We start from the raw sequence: 15,119 nt of genomic DNA on the forward strand, positions 1-15,119 counted from the left end.
ATCCCGCTAACATGTTTAACCCCGCCTCATTATTTATGTATGTGCCTGTCCCAAGCCAGGAGCCTGTTATTCAGTGGTTGTCGTTTTTTTATGTGTTACATATTTGTTTTTCGTTCATTTTGGGTTTTTTTTACATAAATAAGGCCGTAAGTTTTCTCGTTTGAATTGTTTTACATTGTCTTATCGGGGCCTTTTATAGCTTACTATGCGGTATGGGCTTTGCTCATTGTTGAAGGCTGTACGGTGACCTATAGTTGTTAATGTCTGTGTCATTTTAGTCTTTTGTGGATAGTTGTCTCATTGGCAATCATACCACATCTTCTTTTTTATATTTTCACTTTACATTTGAAATGATTTCTATCAAAAAAGGGTTTGTTTTTTTTAAATACTTCATCCATTTTTATTTTTAAACATTGAGCTTGTGAGTAGTTTATTAGTTGGAAACCAGACTTAAATGATTGATTACCTGTTTTCAATATTTCAGATAAAATCAATTTAACCTCAATTTTGGAAATAAGGGTGAGATTTCATCAACTAAGATACTCATTCGAATCATTTTCATTTAAACATGTATACGTGTAAGATATTTACATTCGAGGAACAATATAATACTTCTTGAAATCCGGTTATTTTAATTAGTTCCTGGTTCGATTCCCGTCTGGGATGAAAAATTAAGTAAAATTTCAGGGACTGAATTTTTGGCGCTCCATTGACACCATTTGCGAGTATGGTCTTGAGGAAAAGATTATAGTCCGTCGGAAGAGGACGATAAATGGCTGACCCGTGTTAAGAGAGAGCCATATCTCTTGCATGTTAAAGACACCGTTGTAGATTTCGAAAAAGAGCAGGCTAATGCCGCTACAAGGCAGCACTCGCACCCGCAAAGTGGAAAGGGATTAATATAGGTTGCAAAACTTGTTTCCCAATCCACTATAATTAAATATGTTTAAACTAATTTAATTATCAAGTAAACAAGAACATGTGACGGACAGAGAGGCGGGAAATCAAACTCACAAGTCGAAAATAAACAGACAACAGCATGGCTAAAACAGAAAAAGACCAACAAACAATAGCACATAAACCACAACATAAAAAACTAAGGCTGAGCGACACGAACCCCTCCAAATATTGGGGATCAATCTTAGGTGCTTCGGAGGGGTAGGCAGCTACTGATTCACATGTGGCGATCGTCTTGTTGCTCATATTTGTACAATCAAGATCTTTCTCTATTCATACCCTGTGTAAATGTCTTTGATTGCAATGTTTTTTCTGTTCATAATATACACGGTAGGCAGTAGGTGTTCGGTTGTTATCGGTTTTTTCCGAATAAATCCTCTCCTTTTCTAAGTTTTTTCTGCAAATTTAACAATAATGAATTGTGTATAATATACAAATATTACTGTCTAATTGACTTTTTTCATGATTAAACAGATTGAAATGTTTGAAAGAAGATTATTTGTTATTTCAAATTGTAAAAAGTAAATGAGCATAGCCCTAAAAGGCTTCCGTAGCAGTCACCGATATTGTGATGAGTAGCATTCTGAATTCTGAATCAAAAGGTCATGTTCGTACTTTAACACTGTTTAATCTTGCTTTAAGTGACTGTTTCCCTACCTAGATATTAGAGTATTTAATATTGACTATATATTATAGATATAAAGACAATGTTGACCCCAAAAATAAATACGTCTCCTGTGTAGTTTTTAATCGTATCTTTATTTTAATTCTTTATGTCACGTAGCTTTTTTAATCACAACGACCATGACACATTCGTTATTTTTTTAAGAAATATATTTGTTTTTTCACAATTGCGTATGTAAAACGATTGTTATTACAAAATTCTGCTGTTGGCTTTCCGTGGCGTTGCTGAGTGAAACGTATGTAGAACAACAGAAACGTAAGGCGGGGTTAAATATAAGGTATATATTGTATACAATAAAACGCTTCGCGTGGTGCAGCTGTATACGACTTTTAAATCGAACCATGAACAGTAAGGGCAAGTATGGACAGTAGAGTCAAGCTTGATACAGCATTTGGATTGTGATTAAATATTTGACACATCATGTTTGTGACACAGAATGACTGTGGTCAAAGAACGGGAAAATCATGTAAATGGATGTTTTAAATCTGTGTCAAAGAACAATAATCACTAAAATTTTATATTTAAATCAGCAAATTTCTTTACTAACAAATATTCAGCTTTACAAACACCCCAATTGACATTTTCGGTGAAATCAAACAAAGTTGAATTTTGAACAACGGACCCTGATTTGGACATTTTGAAAAATGGGCTTAAAATAAATCTATCTATAAATACATAAAAGTCATTATTATATTCACGATATTGAAATGAATCAAAGATTTAAATTTGACCCAACTTGAAAATAAGACCCAAAATCTAAATTCTCAATTTACGGTAAGATAAGCATATCAAAGACTCACAATACTTTTTAAATCCCATTTAAATTTGTCAAAAATTTAGCAATTCAAACAAAATTTAAAATTTGGCATTTTTTACCCACTCTTTTGGTGCAAAATTCCTAAGCGGATACGACCATAACACCCAAATGCAGTCCAACCTTCCTTTTGTGGCATGGAACCTTATTGTACAATTTCAAGTTATTGAACTGAAACCCGCAGAAAAATGTTTGCTTTTAGTCCCTTTTCGGCCCAAATTTTTCTAAACGGTTAGGGTCATAACCCCAAAAATCATTCTCAACCGACTCATGTTGTATGGTTCCTTGCAGTACTATATCGTAGAGATCCAGACACTTTTACTCCATTAATTGTCTGAAAACCAAATGTATCGGACGACATCGCCATGCCATCATAGAATACAGTTTCTTACATTTCTTGTACCCAGCATATAAAGAATATGGCTGGTTTACATGTTTGTAAGCGTTCCCCCTAACATTGGATATGCTCATAGCATATGTAACACTTGTTATTTCTTATTGTAATTGAAGCATGTTACTCCAATAAAGAGAAAATAACACAACTCATTATACAAATATGATTAAAATAATCGCGTATTAGTACATACCTTCAATATACAATGTATAATAAGGAAGTGTTCCTCTGCAAACATTTTCATTTATCCCATAGAAAAAAGTCTTAATATCTAGTTTTCTAAGAATTAAGTTTGTTTCGTTTATTGCAATGGTTATCCTATACATTTCACATACATGTATAAATCTTGAGCACTTTTATTAAACCATAAGTATGTGTAACTTAGTATAGCACACACAACAAGATATGAATATGGCAAAATAACCAGTCTCGTTGACTGAATGCTCTTAGGAAAATGATTGCTTTATTGGGACTTCTATATGAAATAACAAAAATATTTCATCAGCTTTAAAAATAATTTCCCGGTAAAAATTCTAGAAGATCTGATGAGTCATATATAGCATCGATCTCAATAAAATGATGTGGTTGCATTTTTGTTTAGTTAAATGAAGTGAAAGCCAATTATTATCTATTTACGGGTATTATGGATTTGTTTTTTTTTTAATTTTTCAAATTCCATGAAATTGCTTATTCACATTTGACATTTGTTATAAAATAGGTAATTATGCAATGCTATTAATATTAATACTTTATAGTAATGAAACATTTTTAATTGATAGCAAATAGCACGTTATATATAAATTTTATGAACAACATAGATGTATATGACAGAACAAAGTGAGTAGTACAACAAATGGAAGTTTTAAACGACCTTCACTGGCTATACAGCCCTTGCACGGTCGGCAAGTGAGAAGTGAATCCCCCCCCTTTTTTTTAAAGCGACAATAGTTTATAATCGAAGATCAAATCTCTTAAATAGAAAGAGACAAATCAAAGTAAACAAAAATTGAAGGAATCGAAAAACAAAATACAAAGAGATTGAATACGGATGCGTCGACATGGTCAGCATCTCATGCACTGTATTATATTTTAAGTTCCGACGGCACCAATCAGTTATTTGATGGTCGCAAATTAAGTTTACTGTCGAAGTTAATCACAAATTGATACCGTCGGAACTTAAAATGCAATATTGTTATCTCCATTTCTAATGAAACTGACAGAAAACAACGTCAAATCAGACATATAAAATATTGGCATTAGTTGTCTGCACTTGAGCGTAAGTTTTCATACTAGCATCAATTGTAAACTGATGCCATCAAAATTGGTGACGTTATCCAATCAAAATGGACGTTACATACGATGTTGCATTAGAATGTTGTATCATGTACCTGAAACTTGGCCAGAAAAACAAAACAAAAACGGTTATTTTACAGATAAAACATGTCGTTAGTGAGACGAGACACCGACCTATCGTATCGGTTGGCCAAATGCGTGATGGTGATTGCAAAACTTATGTAGTGTCGGTATTTCCTGCATGTTCAATATAATTTAACAACCAGTGGCCGATATGGAACGGAGATGTTTGAACATGTTCATGTATATGGATGTAATTTATTTCAAATCAATCAGAAAGGGTCAAAATATAACGGAAATTTCCACTGAATCAGTTATTAAATAAGTCACGCTCAAGACCGAAATTTTACAATGCTATCTTCAGACTTTTCAAGGGTTATTTTAAGACAATAGTAAAGGTTCTTTCTTGGATTTATTTTTTCTGGTTTAAACATGATGGTGCAATAGTAATAAAATTCATGATATATGTGTTTAGAAGGTAGTACAGTATCATAGCAACCTACATTTACATAATAAAATTTCCTTCATATTTTTATAGTTGAGGTTCAATGGTGCTGAAATTTATTATCAGCTTTTGTTCCTTGTCCAGCTTAAGTGCTGACTATATTTATGTCGCATTGATTATATGACTAAAAGTACAATATAAAAAGTAATCAAGAATAGATTCATTTTTCATTCTTTTGAAATATAAGTTAATGATAATACATTGAACATAAGCTCTAGAAGATGTTTCTTAAGTTAACGTTTCCGTTTAATATGTTTTCATATTTCATATCAAACATTAAGAAAACAAAAATCTCATTTCAGTTATCCTTGGTTTTTATTGTTTTATAAAACTCTCCGGTGAGACTGAATATGTCAATTTCCTATTGACATACAGCATCACGTAGCAGTTAAATGATGTTTCAGTTCTAGTAACCAATACTTGACACTGAACAAATATCAGAAAACCGTAACGACAAAATGTACTTCTGTATCTTGCATGGAACTAGACCGAGGAATTTTAAACTTTGAATAAAATTCTTTTTGCACTGAAACATCTATCAAATATTCATTCATATCATGTAAAGTCACGCATTGTTATATTGATCTAGATATAATATAAATTTCGAAGCAGTGTATACACTCAGATATACATATATAATATTGTCTGCTTTTGAAATTAAACTTTTTATACCTGTTGCAATCATTGATTTGTAATCCAGTGGTTGCCATTGGTCGATGTTTGCTGTATTATATATTACTAGAACACACCCGCGAAATAGTGGGCATTTAAAGCTTGGTTGAAAGTATGTAAACTCTTGTAGGATGAATTTTTGTAAAAGATTTTATGTCTGCAGAATTACAGAAAAAGGTATCAAAAGTCAGGTACTTTGAGACAGGACACTTATTTTAAGCCCTCTCCCGGCCTTTTTTTTTTCCAAAGTCCGTATTTTTTTTTTTTTTTTTTCTGTTAAACTCAATGATTTTGGAGAATTTCAGAAAAGGTATCAAAAGCCATAGGTACTTTGAGACAGAACAATTATTTTAAGCCCTCTTCTTTTTTCCAAAGTCCGTTATTTTTTTTTTTTTTTCAGTTAAATTCAATGATTTTCGCGTTTCTGTATACTATGGACATACGTATATTATAAATACAGTGTTTTTGCTATCAATTCAAAGTTTCTTCTCCACGATCACTGCTACATTATATATAGAGAGTATCTATATATTATAGGAGTATAATCAACGTGAAAATTATTGTCCTATCCCCGAGAAATTATGAAAATTATGTTAAAAAGTTAAAACCGGAAAGCGTGTCTAAAGTCGGTCTGATGACGGAAACAATATCCGGACGCCTTCTTTTTCGTTTTTCTCCCAAAATAACCCAAACTGAATAATCGTAAGAATGGATGACAAATGTGATTATGCATACGACACAGAGGCATGATGATTAATTTATTGCGGAAGGAGGAGAAGCGACACACAAAATGAGGTCTTCTAGTTAAATAGTATAGATTTGTCCATTGTTACAATAAAAATTAAGCTATTGGTTTTCGGTTTTGAGTTGTTCCATATATTATTAGCTTGGCGTATTTTAAATACGAAGTGGTTTCTGCCTTTTGTTTGAAGCTGTAAGGTTATTGTAATTGTCCACAACATTATAGTTTGGTCTTTTTGAATAGCTGTCTTGTTTGTATTCTTACTATATCTCATAAATGTCCCCTGCGCGTTGCAAAGCATGGTCTCTAGAAACTCATCAATATTCAGACACCGTCTGACATATAGCTTTTTATGCTTTTAGAATTATTTGTTGTCCTCTAGAACGTTGTCAGTTGGATTTGAAAACAGGAAGCTGTCTTAAATGGCACTATTGTTTGCTATAATAATTATTTATGTAGTTGACCATAATATACAGTTTTGATTTGAACATTTGTTTGGGGGTAACGGGACTTATATACCATATTTTGACTATCGTACTACAATGACACATACATAGTGACATACAATATAATTCCTCATATACCGGTATACAGCGCGGGTAATATTTTCCTACGGCGATGCAATATTGTTTTTATACTATAAACTTCCAATGATACAATGATGCGTGTTTTACTTCTAGAAAAAAATAATATTAAACAATGTAGGATATACATTACTTTTGAAAATAGAAGCATAGCATGGTGTATTTCAATAAAACAAAAATGCATTGGAACGAATACCAACTATTTTGATATAAATTTTATTGATATTCAATTAAGTGTTTCAGTATTACTTTTGTTGTTGGATTGGTATACACAATAAAGTACATCCATAGCTATTGATTTGTGTTAGAAAAGTTAAATTAAATTGAAATGGGGAATATTGCATGAGGATATTGACATTTTACGTAAATAACAAAATATTGTGAAATAAATTTTCTGTAACGTACATGCAGCTTCTAATGAGGTTCACCTCGGTGCGTTTATGTAACTTTAGAAAGAAAGTAGATATTTACATTGGAAATGTGTCAAATAATCAATGCCCGCACGAACTGCGTCAGAATTATGTGGTTACTTTATAAAATTAAGAATTATCTAAAAATAGCAATTTTCTAATTAAATCCGAACATGTCATTTTCCCTCACATTGTTTTTTCAGTGTGTTTGTAATAATTTTATCAAAATAATAACAATACAACAGATTGTTTTCTTTCCTTCAACGATGTTTGCTTTGATTTAGTCAGGAAATAACATATTAAATGGGTTTTGCTAATACAGCTGTGCGCATATATATGGATCTTTCACATTGATGTTTTATTTCAAGTCAAGTTGAAGGAAAACTGATTGAAAACATTTGGTAAAAGGAGGAGTACATGAACATTCCGAATTTAAATCTGTCCATTTCTAGACATTTTTTTCATGTATTTATGTTTTATCATGATAACTTTCGTATTTTTTAAACGGGTTTTTATTCTGTAAGCAAGTCCTTCAGGTCACACATAATTTGGGTACCTTCACTGGTTGGGATTTTTTTGATTTTTTTTTTTTGGGGGGGGGGGGGTTGGATTCTAGTGTTCATGCAGTTGATGAAGGTTGTACGAAACACGGAGATAAGCATATAGAATTCAGTACGTTTTGTTTGTATTTTACTTTTTTTATTCTGTGTTTTAATATTAAGCTACTAAATGTAGTTATTATCATAATTTATGTCTTATTTTCCAGCTTTTCTAACAGTAAATGTTCTGTTAAAATTAGGGTCTTTGTCTATTTTTTATTTTAAAATCTGTCAAATGGAACTTTTATAATTATACAGAAACATAAATAAAAATATTAAGAACACGAATGGAAATGAGTGTAGATGAATAAAAAAGGTAAAAGATTAATTTTCGAAATCACTCTTCATCTGTAGTTTTCAGGTGGTTCATTAGTGTTCCTCAGGAAACCAAAAACCTTCTTGAAAGATAATTTAGGGACAACTAAAAATCCCCTTTTCTTCATATAAATAATGGGGATAACTCTTGAACATTTACAGTCTATGATATTGTTTTTAAATTTCAAATATTTGAACAAGCGTGTCTTCAATAATCATCCAGAAAGAATATGGCCGATGAACGGACAATACCAATACTTTATACTATAACCCTCTACTCTAAATTAAGGCATGAATATAGGATAATATACTTCGATACTATATAACACAACCATCTTTGATAACAAATCCAGTTGAATGTTATTTGTAACCTTGTTAATCCAATGTGTTTATTTCACTATGTCATATGATGTTGAACAGTGTGCGCATTCCTGATGTGAACTAATGCGAAAACGCAACATACCTAAGGAGTTACATGTTTTAATTTTCTTTTGAATAATATTTTGAGAAAACTGTGCTATATGCCTTGTATGCTCTTACTTTAGTATTGTGGTAAAATCTCTCATTCTAATGTTGTCTTATATTTCATTGTGACATTTACTCAAGTCATTTCTACCTGTATCAAGTCAGAAATATGACAGTTGTTATCCATTCGTTTGATGTGTTTGAGCTTTAAATCGCTATTCGATTAGGAATTTTCTGTTTTGAATTTTCCTCGGAGTTCAGTATTTTTGTGATTTTACTTTTTTCTTACTGTTCTATCATGGATATGTTGCACGTTAAAGACACCCTTGTAGAGTTAAAAAAAGAGCAGGCTGATGCCGCTACAAGGCAGCACTCGCACCCGCAAAGAGGAGGGGAATAACAAAAGTTACAAAAGTTGCTTCCTAATCCAGTATAAATAAATATGTTTAAAGTTATGGATAAAAAGAGATGCTGGTTATGTCGTAGAAACAGCAACCCGATGAAAAAAATCAAGTCATCTAGAGAACAACATTTTGATTTAAACAGTAAAGTGTATATACGATACGTCTAGCGAGTGTAAAAAGGATTGGAGTTAAAACAATAAACGGGGAGCGTGGGTATACGCACATGAGACAGCATCCGACAAAATCACACAGATAGTCACACATAAAGGGAACAACATGTAACCGACAGCATGTGTTGCTGTTTATCTTAATATTTGTTTTTCTATGATTGTATTGTACATAAAATATGCCATAAGTTTTGCTCTTTGTTGATGACCTATAGTTGTTAACTTCTAGAACGTTAGATCTCCGATTATGAATTGTCACATTGGCAATCATATCACATTCAGCACAAAAGTGCTGACATGAATTATCATTGATATGGTTATATTTGTAAATTAACTGTTTACAAAATTTTGAATTTTTGAAAAACTAAGGCTTTTCTACCTCAGACATAGATTACTTGAGCTATATTTGGCATAACTTTTAGGAAACTTTGGTCCTTAATGCTCTTCAACTTCGTTCTTTATTTGGCCTTTTCAAGTTAACTTTTTTTTTGGATTCTAGCGTCACTGATGGGTCTTTTGTAGACAAAACGCGCGTCTGGCGTATATACAGAATTTAGTCCTGGTATCTATGATGAGTTTATTTATATACAACATTTTCTTATATTCAACAATAGACAGGTATCATGACAATAACACATCAGTCTACTCAAACCCATTGATGAAGCTCTTGAATAGGAATACGGCGGGGTAAAACTAGTTTTTGACATTTCGATCCTTCCTTTTCAATCTTGATCAACATACTTGGAAACAGACATACAATAACATTTGATAGAAGTCTGATTATTAATGACACTCTACCCAGAATATGCACAAGTAAAACAACGATACATAATACTCAATGAGAACTCTTGAAGTTACTAAAAGTAACCTAAAAGTACTTTACCTGCTTTTATAACATCAATATGATATCGTCGGCTGTTCATCGAACAAATACAAATATAGATTTAGAACAGCATATTAATCTTAAACAATGTAGCTCATTTCCAAAAAAAGCTTTACATTATAAACCTTCAATACAGTAAAATAAAGGAAACATATAGGTATTAATGAATCATATGCTATAATCGATCAACAACAGACAACTTTTTATCAATAAGTCTATTGACCAAACAGAACGATTTAGTAGGGAATGAATATAAAAAAAGATATGTGGTATTATTGCAAATGAAACCAAAGGAGAAGTTAAAAATATGGGGTACTTTACTGTATTCAACCATGAGCAAAACCGTACCATTTATTAAGATATGAAAGGCACTGACATGACAAATGCGAAAGAAAAAATCAAATAAAAGAGAAATTCCAACGGCCAGGTTTATGGTATTCTGTTTCAGTCTGTCGTTCTACCTTTGTCTTGTACTATCGTGTTAGATTCCTAATTAGATCAATATACGTAGGAATCGACAGGAAAAAAAAAACCACTGTCCTGCCTCCTACTCTTTCTTTTTCTTTTTTCTTCAATATATTCATGTACAATATTGTATTTGCTAATGTTGTCCATCAAGTCTTTATCCTCTATAAGTTCTAATAACTTCTCAAAACATGTTGCACATGTGAACTACAGACTTAATATGAGAATAATATGTTATGGTTTAAATATTAATAATATAACTTAAGGCTTGAAAATCAAAATGAACAAAGGTTACTGTGTCTGTTATGTTACCGGATTAGAAATAACATAGAATATTAAACCGATGAGTGCTCAGATGAGTTCCTATTTAGACTAATATATATATAAAAAAAAATGTTATTGAAATCCACAAAAGTATTGCGATGTCCCGATAAAAGACGACGGATATCGTTAAATAACAGTGTTTATAGACGAAGTATAAAAACTGTGAGTAAAAAAAACATCTGAAAATAGATATAGGAAGATGTGGTGTGAGTGCCAATGAGACAACTCTCCATCCAAATAACAATTTAAAAAAAGTAAACCACGTTTCCATCGCTTTTCATAACCATTCTTATTTGATTTCTGAAAACCTTCGTTCAGATGGAATTTTAATTAGGCAATATTTGAATCTTTGTTCTCTCCATTGGTTTTATAATAACTAAAGCAAAAAACATACTGTTTATGTGATAGTTTGTGATTGTTGTCAAATAAGATAAGGTCTGTAAATTTTGTACCAATAAACTTTATTGCACAAATTGCTATGCTTTGATACATAGACATTGAAATTTATTTTTAGTAAATTTTAAAATCATGCATTCAGGCATGTCTAATGGGAACAACACAACAGACACTTTTGATCTTCGGAATAAGCGTTGCATATAGGACAATAATACCAGATATTCATTTCTAGGGCTCCAAGGAATTGAATTTTAATATAACTACAAACATATTATACGTATTAACAAAAACCCTAACTTCAAGGTAAATTAAAAAAGAGGAACAGTCCATGAAACCTGAAAAAAAACGTTAATCCATATAAACCAACGGAACAAATAACAAAGAACTGTCATATTCCTGACTTGGTACAGGCATTTTCAGTAATGTAGGTAGTGTTTTTTATCACGATGTTCTTTGTATTTCGTCGAGAAATGGCTGGGTTGACTTTTTAGTAACTCATTAACTGGTTTTGCTTTTGACAAGATAATATACAGTACTGATAAAACTACCATTCTCTCATTAACATCACTAGAACACACCCGCGAAATCGTGGGCATTTAATGCGTGGTTGAAAGTATGTAAACTGTTGTAGGATGAATTTTCGTTAAATATTTTATGACTGGCTAATTTCAGGAAAGGTATCAAAATTCTTAGCCTGCGGATGCCGTGTTGATAGTACAATTTTGTTTTAGCTCTCCCCCTTTTTCCAAAGTCCGTTATTGTTTGTTCTATATTTTTCTGTAAACTATGAACATACATATACTAACAAAAAAGTGTCCCCAGTACACAGATGCCCCACTCGCACTATCATTTTCTATGTCCAGTGGACTGTCAAATTAGAGTAAAAGCTCTAATTTGGCATTGAAATCTGAAAAGTTGACTGGACTTCAACTTCATCAAAAACTACCTTGACCAAAACCTTTAACCTAAAGCGGGACGGACAGACAGACGAACGAACGGACGGATGGACGGACAGACCAGAAAACATTATGTCCCTTTAGTATAAACATATTTTATTTACTCAAAGTAAAATGGACTGGACACAAGTAAGTCATACTTATGAAGTCCGCTCCGAATGACAATAATTTACAATACAAATTAATATGAGCATGCAATATCAAAATAAACAATATTTTACGAGTCTATCAATTGAGAAAAAAAATGAAACAGAAATAAATGTGAACATTGAAAACGATGATGATGATGATAATGATGACGTGGATGTACCGTAAATACATTTTTCTACATACCAAGAAATCTCTCAAACATTTTGTAATTTGTTCATCAGAATTTCTCTCTGGTGTGTATATAAAGAGCAGTCGAAAAGGAAATGGTGTACAGTCTCAATGTTACATCCACAAAAGCAAGATGGATCAGCAATTATATTGACTCTAAACAAGTCATAGTTCAAGAAAGATGAGTAGCATCTGAATTGTGTTAGAATCATATTTAGTTTCCTCTGTCCAAATAGATAGTGCTTAGGTACATCTTTATTTGTGGTATTTAACCTCTATGTCTTTAATGTCCCTTTCCTATCATAGGTGGGGAATAAAAATAAAGTGTATTTGCTTTTTACTTTTCCTAGTATACTATCCACGGCAGTCACTGATTTAGTATATATATATATATATATATATATATAGAGAGAGAGAGAGAGAGAGAGACTCTTTATATAATATATCAGCCACAACGTCAGCGAGCGCCGTGGATAGTATGTATGATCATAGCATACAGAAACCGTTAAAATAATTGTCCTTCCCCAAGTACTTTTAAAATTATGTGCAATTTTATTTGAATTAATTCTTTTATGGTATATGAAGGCAATAAAAGATCGAATTACAAATGAAAATGCATGCTTTCTCGTTAATGCATATACATGTTCCAATTTACGATCCTTTGTCTTGGATCATTTTGAACTGAACGCATAAATATATATAACTAACGTTGATATTCTTTGATAAAAACAAAAAAAAATTGCAGCCATCCAAAACATCCCCAAAATGGTACTTTCTAATCACTGAGAATGAGTCATCTAATTTCCTTTTTTTAACTATTGTTTATAAGGTTTTATATGCTCTTTTCTGTTCTATTTTTATCTATTTATACAATAACATGCATACTAGCTATGATAATCTATTCTAAGTGCATATGCATTTATATTTGTTGTTGTTATGTAGTAATTGCAATGTATTGATGGTGTTATGGCCCATTCGCGATTCGATCAGATCTATGATGCAGCACAATTAAAATGAAACATAAATGTCTTATTTGACCTTGCCATTCTGTCAACACTGATTATTCCGGGAATTGATATTGTAACCATTACCACAAAAATGCATAATATATATGTATGTTTCCATTGGGATGACACATGAAAACACGGTATTAATCACTTCACAATGTTTTTCTGTTTACATTGCCATTACCGATGAAGAAGTTTAAATAATACATCTTTCCATCATTGTTGTTTAAATGTTTGTTAAATGGTTGTTATGGAAGAATATTCAGGTAACTTGCTGTTATTCTAATCTCAATGATGTAACACAAGTATTGACTTAGATAAACTGATAAATGATATTACGAAAATCACTGGTTAAATGGAAAATAAAAAAAGGAATAAAGTGATGAGACTTTGTTAACAATCTATAGTCTCTTCGGGTGCTTTACTGAGCCATTCTTTTTTCAATAATTACAAAGTGTAAAGCAATACTTTGTTATTGTATTGGTAATTGTGCAGACCCGCACATCTTCTTTATCTTGCATTTCCAAAACAGGAAAATGGAAAATGTGGACACCAATTAGTTTCATGTAAATGAAGTTTTTTGGAATTTGAATTTTGCAATCAATTTTCCTTGTGTATCGTAAATACAATAAAAATCGATTCATCAAGAATACTTTGTCCTTGTTTTAAATCAACTGTAAACACTTTAAAGCCATATGTGATCGAACACATTCATTTGAGTGAAGGTCGACATGTCGGAAATTTTTCTTCATAGTTTGAAGGAAATATGTTGAAAATTGATTTGCGCACAACGAATTATGTAAAGGTTATATGCATAGGATTTTTTTGGACAGGAATAAGCATTTGGTGTTACCAAAGTCCCCTGAATATATAGATTTTGATAACACTGCGATATATTTTAAATTATTTCATACCCAAGCAAGCAGCTACAAGATGCTTTATCCCTATTTTTCTCATTTTTTTGTATTGTTATATATATTCATCCATATAAGGTTATAACGTATTTTTCCCATAGAAATTAAATATTTTTCTTAGCTGAAGAATGTTGAGACATTAATCAAAACGCTACACAAATTATCTTAAAACACTGGTCTTACAAGGTATTATAATCATATTAATAATACTTATCTTTCATTACAGGTTTTCTTGAGGTCCCAGTATCTCGAGGGTGGAGATAACAGAGACCCGTTATATAGACATGCTGCATTGACGTACCTGCATGCAGTTCAAGTCCCTCAACCCGGTAGGTTAAACACAGTAGTCGTCTCCCATTAATTACGACTTTCGTAGCAAAATATGGTAAAACCGAACCTATATGGTTCATATCAGTGCATTTTGGTGCATTTTGAATAGCAATTTTGAAGAGATCATTCAATTAACATCTTTTTAAATTAAAGAAAACGACTACTCTACTTTAGTTCAAAACGATTCATTTCAACTAGCAGCCAAATTGTAGCAAAACCGAGCAACTTATCTCTTTATAAACTAGCCTGAACTTGATTTACAAACCAACATCTACAAACAGGAGATAGCAAAAATAAATATAGATGTATTTCACTTTGACTGTAAACGACAGCTGAAAAAATATCGTAAAGCTAAAAACTACACATTTACAATATTATTATCAGCACACTAGTAAAAATCTCTCTTGTGTCATACACCAATACACCAAACTTATTTTATTGGGAAGTTCACCATTCAAAT

General features: G+C 31.8%; 1 long non-coding RNA gene across 2 annotated transcripts in view; it reads left to right on the forward strand.

Annotated features, from left to right (window-relative positions):
* LOC143068069 (uncharacterized) overlaps positions 1–15,119 on the forward strand; it is a 38,103-nt gene that overhangs the window by 12,038 nt on the left and 10,946 nt on the right. For both annotated transcript variants that reach the window (XR_012976107.1, XR_012976106.1), the window contains exon 3: positions 14,556–14,658. This is a non-coding gene — a long non-coding RNA (uncharacterized LOC143068069). The remainder of the gene's footprint in view (positions 1–14,555; positions 14,659–15,119) is intronic.

The sequence above is a fragment of the Mytilus galloprovincialis genome, chromosome 3, assembly GCF_965363235.1.
Source record: "Mytilus galloprovincialis chromosome 3, xbMytGall1.hap1.1, whole genome shotgun sequence".
Taxonomy (NCBI): domain Eukaryota; kingdom Metazoa; phylum Mollusca; class Bivalvia; order Mytilida; family Mytilidae; genus Mytilus; species Mytilus galloprovincialis.